Source organism: Salmo salar, chromosome 17 (assembly GCF_965601325.2).
Source record: "Salmo salar chromosome 17, fSalSal1, whole genome shotgun sequence".
Classification (NCBI taxonomy): Eukaryota; Metazoa; Chordata; class Actinopteri; order Salmoniformes; family Salmonidae; genus Salmo; species Salmo salar.
The window spans coordinates 12,769,859-12,788,020 of NC_138307.1; the positions used below are offsets into that span (position 1 = coordinate 12,769,859).

General features: G+C 42.8%; 1 protein-coding gene across 4 annotated transcripts in view; it reads left to right on the plus strand.

Moving 5' to 3' along the window:
* Window positions 1-18,162, plus strand: part of LOC106575305 (beta-1,3-galactosyltransferase 1) — a 126,131-nt gene that overhangs the window by 51,098 nt on the left and 56,871 nt on the right. For all 4 annotated transcript variants that reach the window (XR_001321729.3, XR_014381090.1, XM_014151754.3 and 1 more), the window contains exon 2: window positions 17,386-17,440. The gene's annotated coding sequence lies outside the window, so the exon portion shown is untranslated. The remainder of the gene's footprint in view (window positions 1-17,385; window positions 17,441-18,162) is intronic.

The window sequence follows — 18,162 nt, forward strand, 5'->3', positions numbered from 1 at the left end:
TAAAGAGTAAGAGGGGAGGAGGGGAGAGAGGAGAGAGGAGGTATAAGAGATGTAGAAAGAGGGCGGGGTGTTTGGAGGCTTCAGGAAGATCAAAGGAAATCATATTAAGGGAAGATTGTCTCTTATTCGGCTGTGATGTGCTGCAATGCCAATAGAGAGTGAGGGACGAGACTCTGTAGCCATCAGGATGGACGAAGCCTTCTCCTTTAGCTAGCTAAAACCGTTTCTCTTCATTTTTCTCTTTAATCGTTAGCATAATCATATTATTTATCATCATCATTATTAAGATGTTTGAACCTACACTAGCAAAAGCAATTAAAATGAATCACTGCTTTTCATGCAGTTGACTGAGCAGATTCATTCCTCAAGACCGATTGGCCATGTGAGTGACTGACCATTTTTCCGCCTTACGCCCAGTCTACGCACCCTCTGGCTATTTGTCGCGGACAGTAACTTGCTGGTGGGGAAACGAAGTGGCCTGGTGGCCCTGGTGCACACACTTCCATGTTTAACGATGCCTCGAGAGCGACTTCCCTCATTACACATGATGATAATGAACCAGAAGGTTACTGAGGAAATCTAGGCCAGCCTGACCTATTTTACTGTGGAGCGCAGATGCTCTTTTGTCATACTGGGAAGAAGGAGAGGAGAGTGGAGGGGAGGAAAGGAAAGGAGGGGAGATGATGGGAGAAGAGGAGAGGAAAGGAACGTTGACTTCCAGTGAGGCAGTGATGGAAGTGTTTAAGACTCTCTGGTTTGCGAAGCGTCAGATTCTTAAGAGGAAGCATCCACAAAATCCCAAAAATAATGGTCCAATTGATAAACCTTTTGAGTCTCATGATGAGGTACATTTGAAGTCGGAAGATTACATACACTTAGGTTGGAGTCATTAAAACTCGTTTTTCAACCACTCCACACATTTCTTGTTAACAAACTATAGTTTTGGCAAGTCGGTTAGGACATCTACTTTGTGCATGACCCAAGTAATTTTTCCAACAATTGTTTACAGACAGATTATTTCACTTATAATTCACTTATAATTCATATTTCACTTATAATTCACTAATTCACTTTGGTGCGAAAAGTGCAAATCAATCCCAGAACAATAGCAAAGGACCTTGTGAAGATGCTGGAGGAAACAGGTACAAAAGCATATTTTTCCACAGTAAAACGAGTCCTATATCGACATAACCTGAAAGGCCGCTCAGCAAGTAAGAAGTCACTGCTCCAAAACCGGCATAAAAAAGCCAGACTATGGTTTTCAACTGTACATGGAGACAAAGTTTGTACTTTTTGGAGAAATGTCCTCTGGTCTGATGAAACAAAAATAGAACTGTTTGGCCATAATAACCATCGTTATGTTTGGATAAAAAATGGGGAGGCTTGCAAGCCGAAGAACACCATCCCAACCGTGAAGCACGGGGGTGGCAGCATCATGTTGTGGGGGTGCTTTGCTGCAGGAGGGACTGGTGCACTTCACAAAATAGATGGTATCATGATGAGGAAAATGATGTGGATATATTGAAGCAACATCTCAAGACATCAGTCAGGAAGTTAAAGCTTGGTTGCAAATGGGTCTTCTAAATGGACAATGTCCCCTAGTATACTTCCAAAGTTGTGGCAAAATGGCTTAAGGACAACAAAGTCAAGGCATTGGAGTGGCCATCACCGAGCCCTGACCTCAATCCTATAGAAAATTTGTGGACAGAACTGAAAAAGCGTGTGCAAGCAAGGAGGCCTTCAAACCTGACTCAGTTACACCAGCTCTGTCAGGAGGAATGGGCCAACATTCACCCAATTTATTGTGGGAAGCTTGAGGAAGGATACCCAAAACGTTTGACCCAGGTTAAACAATTCAAAGGCAATGCTACCAAATACTAATTGAGTGTATGTAAACTTCTGACCCACTGGGAATGTAATGAAAGAAATAAAAGCTGAAATAAATCATTCTCTCAACTATTATTCTGACATTTCACATTTGTAAAATGACCTATCTGACCTAAGACAGGGACTTTTTATTAGGATTAAATGTCAGGAATTGTGAAAAACTGAGTTTAAATGTATTTGGCTAAGGTGTATGTAAACTTCCAACTTCAACTGTATGTCTAGGGCTGTTGCGGTGACCGTATTACTGCCACCCCGGTGGTCACGAGTCATGAAGGCAGTCAAATTCTACATGACCATTTAGTCACTGTAATTAGGCTTCTCCAAGATCTGATGCTGCTGCTGGTCATTAGTAGCCTACCAAACTTGATATCTGCCTGGTACTCAGCACTCTATTGCAAATGTTTTCAAAAATCTCATCAAACACTTCATGAGAGCCCATGAGTTCATGTTGCGCAACATTTCTATAGGCTATGCAATTGCGGGAGAAAAAAAGAGTGATGGCCGCTAATAAAAAGACGATCCCATCAGCTTTCTATAGGCTAGGATTAATACTTTTTTTTCTTAACTTTCCTAATATTAAGCACATTGCTTATATTTACAGCAGGAGTATAGCCTACCTGGCTGGCATGAAAATGGAAAGTGTCCTCCATCCGCTATTTATGAGCACAGATGACATGTGTTTTTTCCCGCTGCCTCTGTTTCCATACAGGTGAATTATAATGGTCCATTCTAAATCAAAACAAATTTCACACATATGTTATTTAGTATATGTAAAGACAAGATTAAATCAAGAATATTCTGATGGGTGACAATATTAGCCTGTCACTTGTTCGAATCATAGTCGCATACCTCATGTAGCCTAGCCCATAGGCCTATATGTTTTAATAAGGTCAGTATCACAACTAAAGTGGTCAAATAACTTCTTAAAATGAAGCACATTAATCCACTTTGCAAGGGGTGTACAGCCTAACTGGTATACAGTGGGGGAAAAAAGTATTTGATCCCCTGCTGATTTTGTACGTTTGCCCACTGATAAAGAAAGGATCAGTCTATAATTTTAATGGTAGGTTTATTTGAACAGTGAGAGACAGAATAACAAAAATATCCAGAAAAATGTATGTCAAAAATGTTATAAATTGATTTGCATTTTAATGAGGGAAATAAGTATTTGACCCCCTCTCAATCAGAAAGATTTCTGGCTCCCAGGTGTCTTTTATACAGGTAACGAGCTGAGATTAGGAGTACACTCTTAAAGGGAGTGCTTCTAACCGCAGCTTGTTACCTGTAAAAAAGACACCTGTACTCAGAAGCAATCAATCAATCAGATTCCAAACTCTCCACCATGGCCAAGACCAAACAGCTCTCCAAGGATGTCAGGGACAAGATTGTAGACCTACACAAGGCTGGAATGGGCTACAAGACCATCGCCAAGCAGCTTGGTGAGAAGGTGACAACATTTGGTGCGATTATTTGCAAATGGAAGAACACACAAAAGAACTGTCAATCTCCCTCGGCCTGGGGCTCCATGCAAGATCTCACCTCGTGGGGTTGCAATGATCATGAGAACGGTGAGGAATCAGCCCAGAACTACACGGGAGGATCTTGTCAATGATCTCAAGGCAGCTGGGACCATAGTCACCAAGAAAACAATTGGTAACACACTACGCCGTGAAGGACTGAAATCCTGCAGCGCCCGCAAGGTCCCCCTGCTCAAGAATACATATACATGCCCGTCGGAAGTTTGCCAATGAACATCTGAATGATTCAGAGGACAACTGGTGAAAGTGTTGTGGTCAGATGAGACCAAAATGGAGCTCTTTAGCATCAACTCAACTCGCCGTGTTTGGAGGAGAAGGAATGCTGCCTATGACCCCAAGAACACCATCTCCACAGTCAAACATGGAGGTGGAAACATTATGCTTTGGGGGTGTTTTTCTGCTAAGGGGACAGGACAACTTCACCGCATCAAAGGGACGATGGACGTGGCCATGTACCGTCAAATCTTGGGTGAGAACCTCCTTCCCTCAGCCAGGGCATTGAAAATGGGTCGTGGATGGGTATTCCAGCATGACAATCACCCAAAACACACGGCGAAGGCAACAAAGGAGTGACTCAAGAAGAAGCACATTAAGGTCCTGGAGTGTCCTAGCCAGTCTCCAGACCTTAATCCCATAGAAAATCTGTGGAGGGAGCTGAAGGTTCGAGTTGCCAAACGTCAGCCTCAAAACCTTAATGACTTGGAGAAGATCTGCAAAGAGGAGTGGGACAAAATCCCTCCTGAGATGTGTGCAAACCTGGTGGCCAACTACAAGAAACGTCTGACCTCTGATTGCCAACAAGGGTTTTGCCACCAAGTACTAAGTCATGTTTTGCTGAGGGGTCAAATACTTATTTCCCTCATTAAAATGCAAATCATTTTATAACATTTTTGACATGTGTTTTTCTGGATTTTTGTTGTTGTTATTCTGTCTCTCACTGTTCAAATAAACCTACCATTAAAATTATAGACTGATTATTTCTTTGTCAGTGGGCAAACGTACAAAATCAGCAGGGGATCAAATACTTTTTTCCCCCACTGTACATAAGCAGCGCGTGAGTTTCAAGTTAATAATTTTCACCATAAAAATGCACCTTTATAATAAAAGCATTACATGCATAATTGCATTTGCGGTCACATTTGATAATGGTGTTTTCCGCTTATGAAACATTCGCGCTTATAGCCTACTACCATGTGCGCATTGCTGCGCTGATAATGTCAAGAAATAGTCTAATAGTTTATCAACATTTTAAGCTAAACATTCTGATATGTTGCGTAAAAAAAAGGTTTGTATTCATCCCACAACTGTCCCAGACTATGTTTGGAATATTTATTTCTCGCACAGAATAGGTCGACTTTTGTACTGTGGGGGATAGTAGATTGACATAGGCTAGTGCTTTTGCTGTTCGTTAGGCCTACTCGTCTTGTTGGCTGCTGAAAAAATATCTTCAATATGCACCTCGGAATTGGAGTAAGGACGCCCACAGTTGTGTCCCCGATGTGTCTGTCTTAACTTGTAGCCTGTGAGAAAGACCCGATCACGTGACGGAGAGTTGTGTGAGTGAGAGACGCTTTGGATTGCGCAGCACACACAGGGAGAAGGGCACAATGCAGCTGTAACAATCATCTGACAGAGGGGACCAAGATGCAGCGTGGTGAGTGTTCATATTGAAGTTTTAATAATACGAAACACTTGAACTTAAGAAACAAACGAAAGCCAACAGTTCTGTCAGGTGCAAACCACACAACAGAAACAACTACCCACAAAAACCCAAAGGAAAACAGGCTGCCTAAGTATGACTCCCAATCAGCGACAACGATGTACAGCTGTCCATGATTGAGAGCCATACCAGGCCAAAACAAAGAAATACAAAAACATAGAAAAAAGGACATAGAATGCCCACCCTAGTCACACCCTGGCCTAACCAAAATAGAGAACAAAAACCTCTCTATGGCCAGGGCATGACAGCAGCACTCAGGTCCACAAAAGGCGTGGATTTGTTTAGGGTGCATTACGGCCACAAAGGGGATGCTGCCATGAAATTTGAAGCATTATCAAGTGCTTGTCAAATTGTGAATGAGAGACTATTGGAGTGTGAACAGCATGCGCAAAAAAAACAAAGCAGAGCTCATGCCGTTCAAGCAACCTTTTTCAAATCATCATTAGAGTCTCATCATGCAGCCTTACCACGTATTAAAAATGTAAACACAACATATAGTCCAGCATTTGTAGAACAACTAAAGTTACATTGATAACTCTAAATTAGGCATATAGGAGTACCTATTTCTTTGTTACTGCTCAACACAGAATAGCTGCATGTGTGCACTCCCTCAAATCATTTGGAGAAAATATGTATATTTTATTCAGCTTTGTTCAATTGTGTTCTTCAAACTATAAAATACCGCCACGGAATTCTAAGCAAATCTTATCTGCTAAATGAACTAGTGTAGCCCACAGCCATTTGGCATAGCCACATCGGGACCTAACATAAGGACAACTCAGAGTATGCTATTATTTTCTTCTGAAATAGACTTCATTTTCTTCATATCATCCTTCTTTAGACCTGTCTAAAATAAATAATGGATTTATTGTGAAGGTGTAGGCTATATTAAATGGATTTATTAGACTTTTTAAAATGGCTTGTAGGCTATGTGTGGGAGCCAGGAGATGCTAAATGTGTTTATGTTAATTGCCGGTTACCGTGAAACCGACAGTTATTTGCTTGACAATCTCCGACTGACAACATTTTGGGACCACCACAGCCCTACCTTGGTATGTCCACAACATCCTCTGTAGTATTTTCCGATAGAACAAACCGTTATATCCAGTGTCTCAAGTGTGAATTGATGGTAAATCACTGTTCAGAGGGAGAGAGAGAGAAAGGGAGAGAGGGAGGGACGTGCTTCCACTTCAATCAGCCCTGTGTTTTCCACTGCTGTGCACAAACCTATCTCTGCATCTGAGCTTGAAGGACATCTGACTTATAATGCTGAGCAGAGCTTAAAGAGTGACAAGTGCTCAGAACAACCTTGATTGGAACACTTCCTTTCTGTATACGTTTACATCAAGACGTGAGCCTATCAGGGCAGACTGAAGATCATTCCTCCAGGTTACGGGTAGTGTTTCACTAGGAATTTCAATACTGCTAGAGATGGAGTTGTGTATCGAAGTATTACAAGAATGGTGTTATGGTCTTTGGTATGATGTTGACAAAGGTCGATGGGCCGACATTGTTTTGAGCCGGTAGGTTCATGTCGGCTAGAGTTTGTGGTACAGTACCTACAGTACAGAGCCCATCATTGTCATCCTTTAATTATATCCACTTTGAAAACACTTTGACTTCAGGGTTGCTATCCCTCTATCTTCCCAGATGTATTTCAACCCTACAACTTTGAGGCTATTAATCTCATGGAACCGCTTAGAGAACGTTTCAGCACCTACACTTCCATGACAGCTCACACAGTTGTTTAATGTCATCAGTCTTTCGGGCACTTCCCCGTCACTAACGACATCTGACAGATCCCCCTTAAGAAACGTTTTTCTGAAGGTTAATCATCCCGTTTCCCGCCTGTGGTCCTCTTTGGATCAGACGCTCGCTATCCGTTTCCAAGCAGCCGAGCCGCTGACACTTTGAATTCAGAACGCGCCCTTCAGCCGCACATTTCTCCACGGTAATTAGGATCGGAGAGAGCAGGAGTGTCAATGTAAAAGTTTAAAGGGAAGACTGTGGGTTTGACTGATGCTTCTAATGGCCTTCGGGCGCCAAGGCCTTGTTCTTACAATGGCGTTCGATGGGGGAATGATGAGGGGGGGTTGAAGGAGAGGATGGAGGGGGGTATCATTAATCTACAGGTGACGCCACACAATCTGAAACAACGTCGTTCTTTTTCCATCAACAGGAAGTCATAACTCATCTATACCAGAGCCGTCCATGACTTTTGGTGGTTCATTTTTGACAGACAAGGATATTTAAAGTCGTTAATCACTGGCACTATTATCTCGCTGTTACCAAAGTCATTAAGATGGATAGACGTGATTGGCAATACTTGATTTGATATGGTTCATAATAATACAGTAAGATGGATGTGTGGATTGAACCTAATGTTTTGTTCACATAATAGGCTACGATTGATGTAATGCACCATGACAACGGAAGAGGATGGTTAGACCACGGATGCTTTAACAGTGTTGAAATGAATTGATTGATTCAGGGGCGGTAACACTATTTTGTTAAGTGAGGAAGCGGAAGCATATTTCAGCTAATTAACACCGGAATGGCTAATTGATCCATGATCTACACTGTATGCTCTCAGGTCTTACATAGATAATCAGGTATTGTGCTGATATATTTTACAGTGATTTTACATTGTCAAAATCAGAACGTTCTCTGGTAACTAAGATGTTGTTACAGAGCTGGAACCACAGGTCCCAGAGTGGTGGGTCATTTTTTTCAGACTCTATAGTGTATGTGTCACGGCTGTTCGAATGATTGGACCAAAATGCAGCGTCGGTTTTGTTCCACATATTTATTAACCGTGAAACTGAATGCAATACACTTAAATACTTGAAAACACAAAAACAACAAACTGTGACGCAGAGAAGAAAACACACTACTCAAAATATAATCACCCACAAAACACAAGTGGGACAAACATCAACTTAAATATGGCCTCCAATTAGAGACAACAACCGGCTGCCTCTAATTGGAGGTTATGCCCAACCTATAAATGCAAAACTAGAAACTAAACATAGAAATACAAAAACGGACAAACACCCCCCTGTCACGCCCTGACCTACTCTACCATAGAAAATAACAACTTACTATGGTCAGGACGTGACAGTATGACAGTGATTAAATCAGTTGTGACAATGTTTTATATGGGGTATAATGGGATGAAAAAAACTGTTATCAGGTCACATGGTTTTAAAAAAGAATCCTGGAAAAACCTGGGGAGGATGGGGAGGATGAAAATCTTGTCAAACTTCAGCAACCTTGTACTTGTTCATATGAATTATATTTTAAAACTAGACTAACAGGGGTTTCCTCTACAAACACAGAGACAACTGTGATTGGACAATAGAACATGCTTTATGCATGTTTGCATCGTGTAGGCCTATGCAACTTTGCAGGGCTCCTGAGTGGTGCAGTGGTCTAAGGCACTGCATCTCAGTGCAAGAGGCATCACTACAGTCCCTGTTTCGATTCCAGGCTGTATCACATCAGGCCGTGATTGGGAGTTCCATAAGGCGGCGCACAATTGACCCAGCGTCGTCCGGGTTTGGCCGGGTTAGGCCGTCATTGTAAATAAGAATTTGTTCTTAACTGACTTGCCTAGTTAAAGTTTAAATTGAAACCAAAAAAAGGTATGTCTAATAAAAAAAATGAATGACAGTCTACAGAATGTCATCACTATTATGTTGATTCATTAATTCCAGTTAAACATTTAGGATGGAAAAGATATAGGCAGCCTAACCAGCCCAAGTTTGAATAGAAACCAAGTTTGATCACATACACATTTTCTCCTAACACAAATAAATGGATTATAAATATTTAACATTACCACTTTATTTACCCTGGCCAGATGGACAGGGCGCATAGGCTGTATGAAGCTGCTGTTGTTAGTAGCCTAGTGTTACGCGGAGTGGAATAGGGGATCCCAGAGCAGACTCAGATGAGGTGACTGGGATGAAGTAACCAAGGTATTTATTGAAACACAGGGGGAAGATGGAGTGCAGGCCAGGGGAAGCTCGGGTGGGTTGCAGGAAACCAGGTGAGGAGGCTGAGGCTGGAGCGAGAGGGGTTGGGACAGGGTAAGCAGGTCCGTAGGGGAATCCAAGGGAGTAGTAGAGTGGGGAATCCAGGACAGAGTAGCAGGATGACGAGACGTGGAACTGGAGACAGAGACCAGAGTCAGAGCGGGCAAAACTGTAGCCGAGAAGAAAACAGCGTCAGGCAAGGAAAACAGGCACCACAGGATCTAATAGTAACAGCTAGACGCGTAGACTGACTGAGCAGAGATTACGATCTGGCAGCGTGGAAGTGGCAGGGCTGAGTATTTGTAGAGGTCTTGATTATGAAACAGGTTGCAGCTGGTAGGGATCTGCTCTGACTCCAGCACACCTGTTTCCGCCCACACAATCACACACACACACACAGAGAGAGAGAGTGGGAGAGAGTACTGGGGGAGTGGCGGCAGGTCAAGGAGACACAGGATGAGCTGTAGAGGGTGTTGCAGGAGCAGATGTGACACCTAGTCCTGCAACATTTATTGAAAGAGTTTTTGCATGTGTCTGTCAGGGTGATGTATTATCACGTTTGCGAAATAAATACCGGAGGAAAGTGGAAAGCGCACTTGAGTGTGTGTTGTGCCCAGCCCACGCAGCCCGTGATTTCCGTGAATCTGATTGGTCAAGCACTCACCGAACCTGCAGTACTCTGATGTGAAGGACAGATAAATTGCGAGTTGACAAATCATGAAGCAAATCAGTCTAAAAAACAGTACTTTGCTTCAATATTTTGTACTACACTAAATAAGAAATGGTGCTCCACCTGATTGAAAAGGGAAAATGTCTGCTTGCCACACGTTTTTCGACGGCCCTGTGTTGTTCGTAGCTGGTTAGAGGATTATTAATGTAATGTCAACACTCAACATATTGCCACATAATAATAAACTTACCAGTCAAAAGAGTCTGGCATCACAATTTATTTTACAACTGATCACAAATAAGGGTTATACTGTTAGCGCTGTCTTATTTTCCTGAAGGAGAGAGATCCAGTAAGGGTTATAATGTTAGTGCTGTATTATTTTCCTGAAGGAGAGATCCAGTAAGGGTTATACTGTTAGTGCTGTATTATTTTCCTGAAGGAGAGATCCAGTAAGGGTTATACTGTTAGTGCTGTCTTATTTTCCTGAAGGAGAGATCCAGCAAGGGTTATACTGTTAGTGCTGTCTTATTTTCCTGAAGGAGAGATCCAGTAAGGGTTATACTGTTAGTGCTGTCTTATTTTCCTGAAGGAGAGATCCAGTAAGGGTTATACTGTTAGTGCTGTCTTATTTTCCTGAAGGAGAGATCCAGTAAGGGTTATACTGTTAGTGCTGTCTTATTTTCCTGAAGGAGAGAGATCCAGTAAGGGTTATACTGTTAGTGCTGTCTTATTTTCCTGAAGGAGAGAGATCCAGTAAGGGTTATACTGTTAGTGCTGTCTTATTTTCCTGAAGGAGAGAAATCTAGTAAGCGACTAATCTTTTTAGTCAGTTAAAATAAAAGCGCCATAATGTACCTTCATTCTTTGATTGGTGAATAATTAAGTGATACTGTGTTTCGGCTTTGCCCTCCGTAATGATGGCAATAATTCATGTTATGCTGATGAACCCACAGAAAGAGTTGCATAAGGCATTTCAAATGGCTAAATGATTACAGCTTCAGATGAATGGAGTGAACTGTGAACAACGGCATGTTTCCTAACTGCGATAAATGCATTAGTGTAAATGTGAGAAAGACCTCCCCGAATGCGGAATCATTTACAGAATCCCGACCAAATTGCCTATGCCTGGTGGATGGGATGTGAAATAGATTTCAAATGGTTTAATTATCACTATTATAAAAGGATTTTTCATAAAGTGATGAAAGATCATCGGCAGGCCACTTGTTTAAGGAGTTCCTGTTTGTGTGCATGTGTGTGTGCGTATGTGTGTGTGCGTGTACATGCATCTTTGTGCATGCTGGTGTCCCTCTTACAGTGAGTCAGCCCTGTGGATTTCTGTCTTGTGTGTACTCTGACTGCTATGGCCCCTGGGTGACAGGCATGGGTGTATAAGACATTATCAGCTGTGATTCTCAGGGGTCAGAGCCTGAGGTGACAGTGCACATGCTGGAGTTGAGACAGACAGACAGACTCCCTCCTGCCACTTAGAGTCCATTATGAAGAGAGGGGTTCCTCTATATTACCCAGAATGCATTGTTGTCTGCCAGTTGTCAGTCAGGGTCGGTGACAGGGCTGCAGTAAGGTGGGGCAACAGTCTCTCTCTCCCTGTCTCTCTGTCTCTCTTTCTCTCTTTATTTCACTCTCTGTCTCTATCTCTCTTACTCTCCCTCTCTCTTTCAATCTCTCTCCCCCTCTCACTCTCTCCCTTTCTATTTTCAATTGGCTCTACTCTTTACTTACCTAGTCAGTATGGTTCTATGATTGACAGAGAGGCTGATAGGTAGATGGCAGGTTCTTGGCTTGCAGAATGGATTACAAGGCATGTTGTGGAAAAGCAACATTTATTTTTTATGTTTCCAGAACACCTAAGTGCACTTTGTATTCTAAAATTACTGTACTCTCAATTACTTTCCCATTTAGAAACATTACACAGGGTTTTAACCTTTTTGAGCAAAATAGAGTCTAGCAGTAATTGCAGTAACTTTTCTCTGCTTTTATATATAGGTTGATCTGAAAACCTTTATCAAACTATTGTGTGCACATACAGATGCTGTCATACAGGCAAGTGTTTGATTCCATTTACTCACTGTTTTTTTTACTAATAAAAAAAAAAGCAATCCAATGCATTATGCTAATCAATTAATTTGACTATTTTATGGTTATCCAAATACATTAATTTTCCTTCAGTTGAATATAATTCACAACAGAAATGAGAACCTGATAGTTGTATATGTGTTTTAGTCCTCCATTTTGCATCAGCACTGTCAGCCATAGCAACACATTCATCAACAGAGAAAGGGGGAACTCAATTTGATACGGGAGAATTTCATTTGACCTTTTATGCAGTAAGTGGGTCTGAATGAGAACTGCACATACATCAATAGATTCTCAACCTTCCAGAAGTGTCGATGGTTAATACAGCAACATTTCCGCAGAATACTGATCAGATGCTGGCTCTCCGCTTCTACCATATCAACATGAATTTGGCTCGAATTGTATGCAGTTTGGATTAGTGAGGCCACATCTGTTCTTTCTTTGGCCACCTTGTTCATTGTTATGACTGCACAGTGGAGGTAGAAAGGCTGTTCACAATATCAGGTTTTACTTGTAACAAAAAAATATATGCTTTTTAATTTACTTCTGTTGTCCTCCAGGAGTTGCTGAATCGCCTCTCTACTTCAGTTTGGTCCTCAATTCATACACCTTGGTTGGAGAGCGAGTGTGATCCCTGTGATCCCTTTCCTTTGCACAATATCACTGTAGTCGTAAAATAGAAATAATATTGTTATAATAGATAAGGCAACATTTATTCTGCAGAGTATACAAATGTCTCGTGTCTTCCCTGTGGTTTTTTTCACTCTCTGTCCGTCTGTAAGATGGCGCTGGAGCAGAAGGCAGACGTTTTACGTGTCCCCAACCGATTGTGTTTTTTTGGTTGTTTATCTGCGTTGTTCGTAACTTATTTTTTCACTCTTTTTGTACATAATGTTGCCGCTACCGTCTCTTATGACCGAAAATAACTTCTAGACATCAGGACTGCGATTACTCACCATGGACTAGCAGAAACTAGCACGACTCTGATGAACCCGAGGCGGAGGATATACGGCTTCCTCGGGAACAGGCGCCGACCCCAGTGATCTGCGTGAAGAGGAGGCGGAGAAAGAGAGGCTGGAGAGCGGGCTGCCTTCTGAGAAGTTGGAGGCGATCTGATAGATCCCCACTTCCCGCAATTCTGCTAGAAAAAACATGCAATCTTTGGACAATAAAATGGACGAGTTACTGGGAAGATTAAACTACCAACGGGACATTAAAATCTGTAACATTTTATGCTTCACGGAGTAGTGGCTGAAGGACGACAATATCAACATACATCTGGCGGGTTATACGATGTACCGGCAGGATAGAACAGCAGCGTCTGGTAAGACAAGGGGCGGTGGTCTATGTATTTTTGTAAACAACAGCTGGTGCACGATATCTAAGGAAGTCTTGAGCTATTGCTCGCCTGAGGTAGAGTTTATCACGATAAGCTGCAGACCACACTACCTACCGAGAGAGTTTTCATCTACAGTGGGGGGAAAAAGTATTTGATCCCCTGCTGATTTTGTATGTTTGCCCACTGATAAAGAAAGGATCAGTCTATAATTTTAATGGTAGGTTTATTTGAACAGTGAGAGACAGAATAACAACAAAAATATCCAGAAAAACGCATGTCAAAAATTGATTTGCATTTTAATGAGGGAAATAAGTATTTGACCCCCTCTCAATCAGAAAGCTTTCTGGCTCCCAGGTGTCTTTTATACAGGTAACGAGCTGAGATTAGGAGCACACTCTTAAAGGGAGTGCTCCTAACCTCAGCTTGTTACATGTAAAAAAGACACCTGTCCACAGAAGCAATCAATCAATCAGATTCCAAACTCTCCACCATGGCCAAGACCAAACAGCTCTCCAAGGATGTCAGGGACAAGATTGTAGACCTACACAAGGCTGGAATGGGCTACAAGACCATCGCCAAGCAGCTTGGTGAGAAGGTGACAACATTTGGTGAGATTACTCGCAAATGGAAGAAACACAAAAGAACTGTCAATATCCCTCGGTCTGGGGCATCATGCAAGATCTCACCTCGTGGGGTTGCAATGATCATGAGAACGGTGAGGAATCAGCCCAGAACGACACGGGAGGATCTTGTCAATGATCTCAAGGCAGCTGGGACCATAGTCACCAAGAAAACAATTGGTAACACACTACGCTGTGAAGGACTGAAATCCTGCAGCGCCCGCAAGGTCCCCCTGCTCAAGAATACATATACATGCCCATCTGAAGTTTGCCAATGAACATCTGAATGATTCAGAGGACAACTGGTGAAAGTGTTGTGGTCAGATGAGACCAAAATGGAGCTCTTTGGCATCAACTCAACTTGCCGTGTTTGGAGGAGGAGGAATGCTGCCTATGACCCCAAGAACACCATCTCCACCGTCAAACATGGAGGTGGAAACATTATGCTTTGGGGGTGTTTTTCTGCTAAGGGGACAGGACAACTTCATCGCATCAAAGGGACGATGGACGGAGCCATGTACCGTCAAATCCTGGGTGAGAACATCCTTCCCTCAGCCAGGGCATTGAAAATGGGTCGTGGATGGGTATTCCAGCATGACAATGACCCAAAACACATGACCAAGGCAACAAAGGAGTAGCTCAAGAAGAAGCACATTAAGGTCCTGGAGTGGCCTAGCCAGTCTCCAGACCATAATCCCATAGAAAATCTGTGGAGGGAGCTGAAGGTTCGAGTTGCCAAACGTCAGCCTCGAAACCTTAATGACTTGGAGAAGATCTGCAAAGAGGAGTGGGACAAAATCCCTCCTGAGATGTGTGCAAACCTGGTGGCCAACTACAAGAAACGTCTGACCTCTGTGATTGCCAACAAGGGTTTTGCCACCAAGTACTAAGTCATGTTTTGCAGAGGGGTCAAATACTTATTTCCCTCATTAAAATGCAAATAATATTATAACATTTTTGACATGCGTTTTTCTGGATTTTTGTTGTTGTTATTCTGTCTCTCATTGTTCAAATAAACCTACCATTAAAATTATAGACTGTCAAACTGTGCTGCTGTTATCTGCCCAGAGACAGGAGATGCGTCAATCCAGTTTCTGAAGGCTTTAGAGAGCCAATGGAAGCCTTATAAAGTGTCACGTAACAGCTCAGATACTGTAGTTTCGATAGACAAGCAACAGAAGGACTACAAATTCGCAGAAAGGCCACTTCCTGCTTGGAATCTTCTCAGGTTATTGCCTGCCATATGAGTTCTGTTATACTCATAGACACCATTCAAACAGTTTTAGAAACTTTATCCAAATCTACTAATAAAATGCATATTCTCGTTTCTGGGCAAGAGTAGTAACCAGTTTAAATCGGGTACGTTTTTTATCCGGCCGTGAAAATACTGCCTTCTATCCCAGACAGGTTAAGAGTGTGCTCCTAATCTCAGCTCGTTACCTGTATAAAAGACACCTGGGAGCCAGAAATCTTTCTGATTGACAGGAGGTCAAATACTTATTTCCCTCATTAAAATGCAAATAAATTTATAACATTTTTGACATGCGTTTTTCTGGATTTTTTGGTTGTTATTCTGTCTCTCACTGTTCAAATAAACCTACCATTAAAGTTATAGACTGATCATTTCTTTGTCAGTGGGCAAACGTACAAAATCAGCAGGGGATCAAATACTTTTTTCCCTCACTGTACTTCTATGCTCGCTTCGAGGCAAATAACACTGAAACATGCATGAGAACACCAGCTGTACCAGAAGACTGACTGTATGATCACGCTCTTGGCAGCCGATGTGAGTTAGACCTTTAGACAGGTCAACATTCACAAGGCCAGACGGATTACCAGGACGTGTACTGCGAGCATGCGCTGACCAACTAGCAAGTGTCTTCACTGATATTTTCAACCTCTCCCTGTCTGAGTCTGTAATACCAACATGTTTCAAGCAGACCACCATGGTGCCTGTGCCCAAGAATACTAAGATAACCTGCCTAAATGACTACCGAACCGTAGCACTCACGTCTGTAGCCATGAAGTGCTTTGATTGGCTGGTTATGGCTCACATCAACACTATCATCCCAGAAACCCTAGACCCACTCCAATTTGCATACCGCCCCAACAGATCCACAGATGATGCAGTCTCTATTGCACTCCACACTGCCCTTTCCCACCTTGACAAAAGGAACACCTATGTGAGAATGCTATTCATTGACTACAGCTCAGCGTTCAACACCATAGTGCCCTCAAAGCTCATCAATAAGCTAAGGACCCTGGGACTAAACACCTCCCTCTGCAACTGGATCCTGGACTTCCTGAGGGGCCGCCCCCAGGTGGTAAGGGTAGGTAACAACACATCCGCCACGCTGATCCTCAACACAGGGGCCCCTCAGGGGTGCGTGCTCAGCCTCCTCCTGTACTCCCTGTTCACACATGACTGCACGGCCAGGCACGACTCCAACACCATCATTAAATTTGCCGATGACACAACAGTGGTAGGCCTGATCACCGACAACAACGCGACAGCCTATAGGGAGGAGGTCAGAGACCTGGCCGTGTGGTGCCAGGACAACAACCTCTCCCTCAACGTTATCAAGACAAAGGAGATGATTGTGGACTACAGGAAAAAGAGGACCGAGCATGCCCCCATTCTAATCGACAGGGCTACAGTGAAGCAGGTTGAGAGCTTCAAGTTCCTTGGTATCCACATCACCAACAAACTAACATGGTCCAAGCACACCATGACAGTCGTGAAGAGGGCACGACAAAACCTATTCCCCCTCAGGAGACTGAAAAGAGTTGGCATGGGTCCTAAGATCCTCAAAAGGTTCTACAGCTGCACCATCGAGAGCATCCTGACTGGTTGCATCACTGCCTGGTATGGCAACTGCTCGGCCTTCGACCGCAAGGCACTACAGAAGGTAGTGCGAACCCTCAAGCTTCCTGCCATCCAGGACCTCTAGACCTCTATACCCCCTACCCCTCCCCTCTCCACACCACTGCCACTCCCAGTTGTCATCTATGCATAGTCACTTTAATTAACTCTACCTACAGGTACATGTACATACTACCTCAACTAACCGGTGCCCCCGCACATTGACTCTGTACCGACACCCCCCTGTATATATTGTTGTTTTTTACTGCTTCTGTTTAATTTCTTGTTATCTTTATCTCTTATTCTTATCTGTATTTTTTGAAACTGCACTGTTGGTTCGGGGCTCGTAAGTAAGCATTTCACTGTAAGGTCTACACCTGTTGTATTCAGCATTTCACTGTAAGAGCTACACCTGTTGTATTCGGCGCATGTGACTAATACCATTTGATTTGATTTGATGACTCGTTTTACTCTCTTTCATGATTCACCTCTCTTTCTCTCACATCAAATATCCCTCATTCTTCTCTTCTCTTCGCTCTCTCTCATTCTAACAACTCCCTTTCTTTCTCCTCCTTTCTCATCACCACTCACCTTGCTGTCTTATCTTCTGTTTGCAGAGATGGAGTGAAGAGGAAAGAGCCTAACGTTAAGGGCAGGAGCCAGCTGTGTGAGGTAAGGAATGACTCAGTGTTTTCTATTATCAAACCCTTTCTGCTGGTTTGGCCCCTCTGTTTCTCTGTCTAATCACATCATTCATAACTGATATAAAGAACCAACATTGTATTTGACTCACTATGCTGCCTGTACTGTACTAAAACATCCCAGTATTTGGCAGCATACAATATAACATTGCAACAGAAGGCCCCAGAATATATATGAAAACACACAGTACAGCACTGTTGTCAATTTACCTGTAATAACCTAGCTGGCTAACACCTTGACTGTTACAATGTTTCAAAGCTGCTTTTCGATCTACTTGTAGCAGCCTAGCTACTGTAGCTAACAGCTTGTCAATCTACTTGTAGCAGCCTAGCTACTGTAGCTAACACCTTGTCAATCTAACAGTAGCAGCCTAGCTAGCTAACACCTTGTCAATCTACCTGTAGCAGTCTAGCTAGCTAAAACCTTGTCAATCTACCTGTAGTAGCCTAGCTAGCTAACACCTTGTCAATCTACTTGTAGTAGCCTAGCTAGCTAACACCTTGTCAATCTACCTGTAGCAGTCTAGCTAGCTAACACCTTGTCAATCTACCTGTAGTAGCCTAGCTAGCTAGCTAACACCTTGTCAATCTACTTGTAGCAGCCTACAGTAGCTAGCTAACACCTTGTCAATCTAACTGTAGCAGCCTAGCTAGCTAACACCTTGTCAATCTACTTGTAGTAGCCTAGCTAGC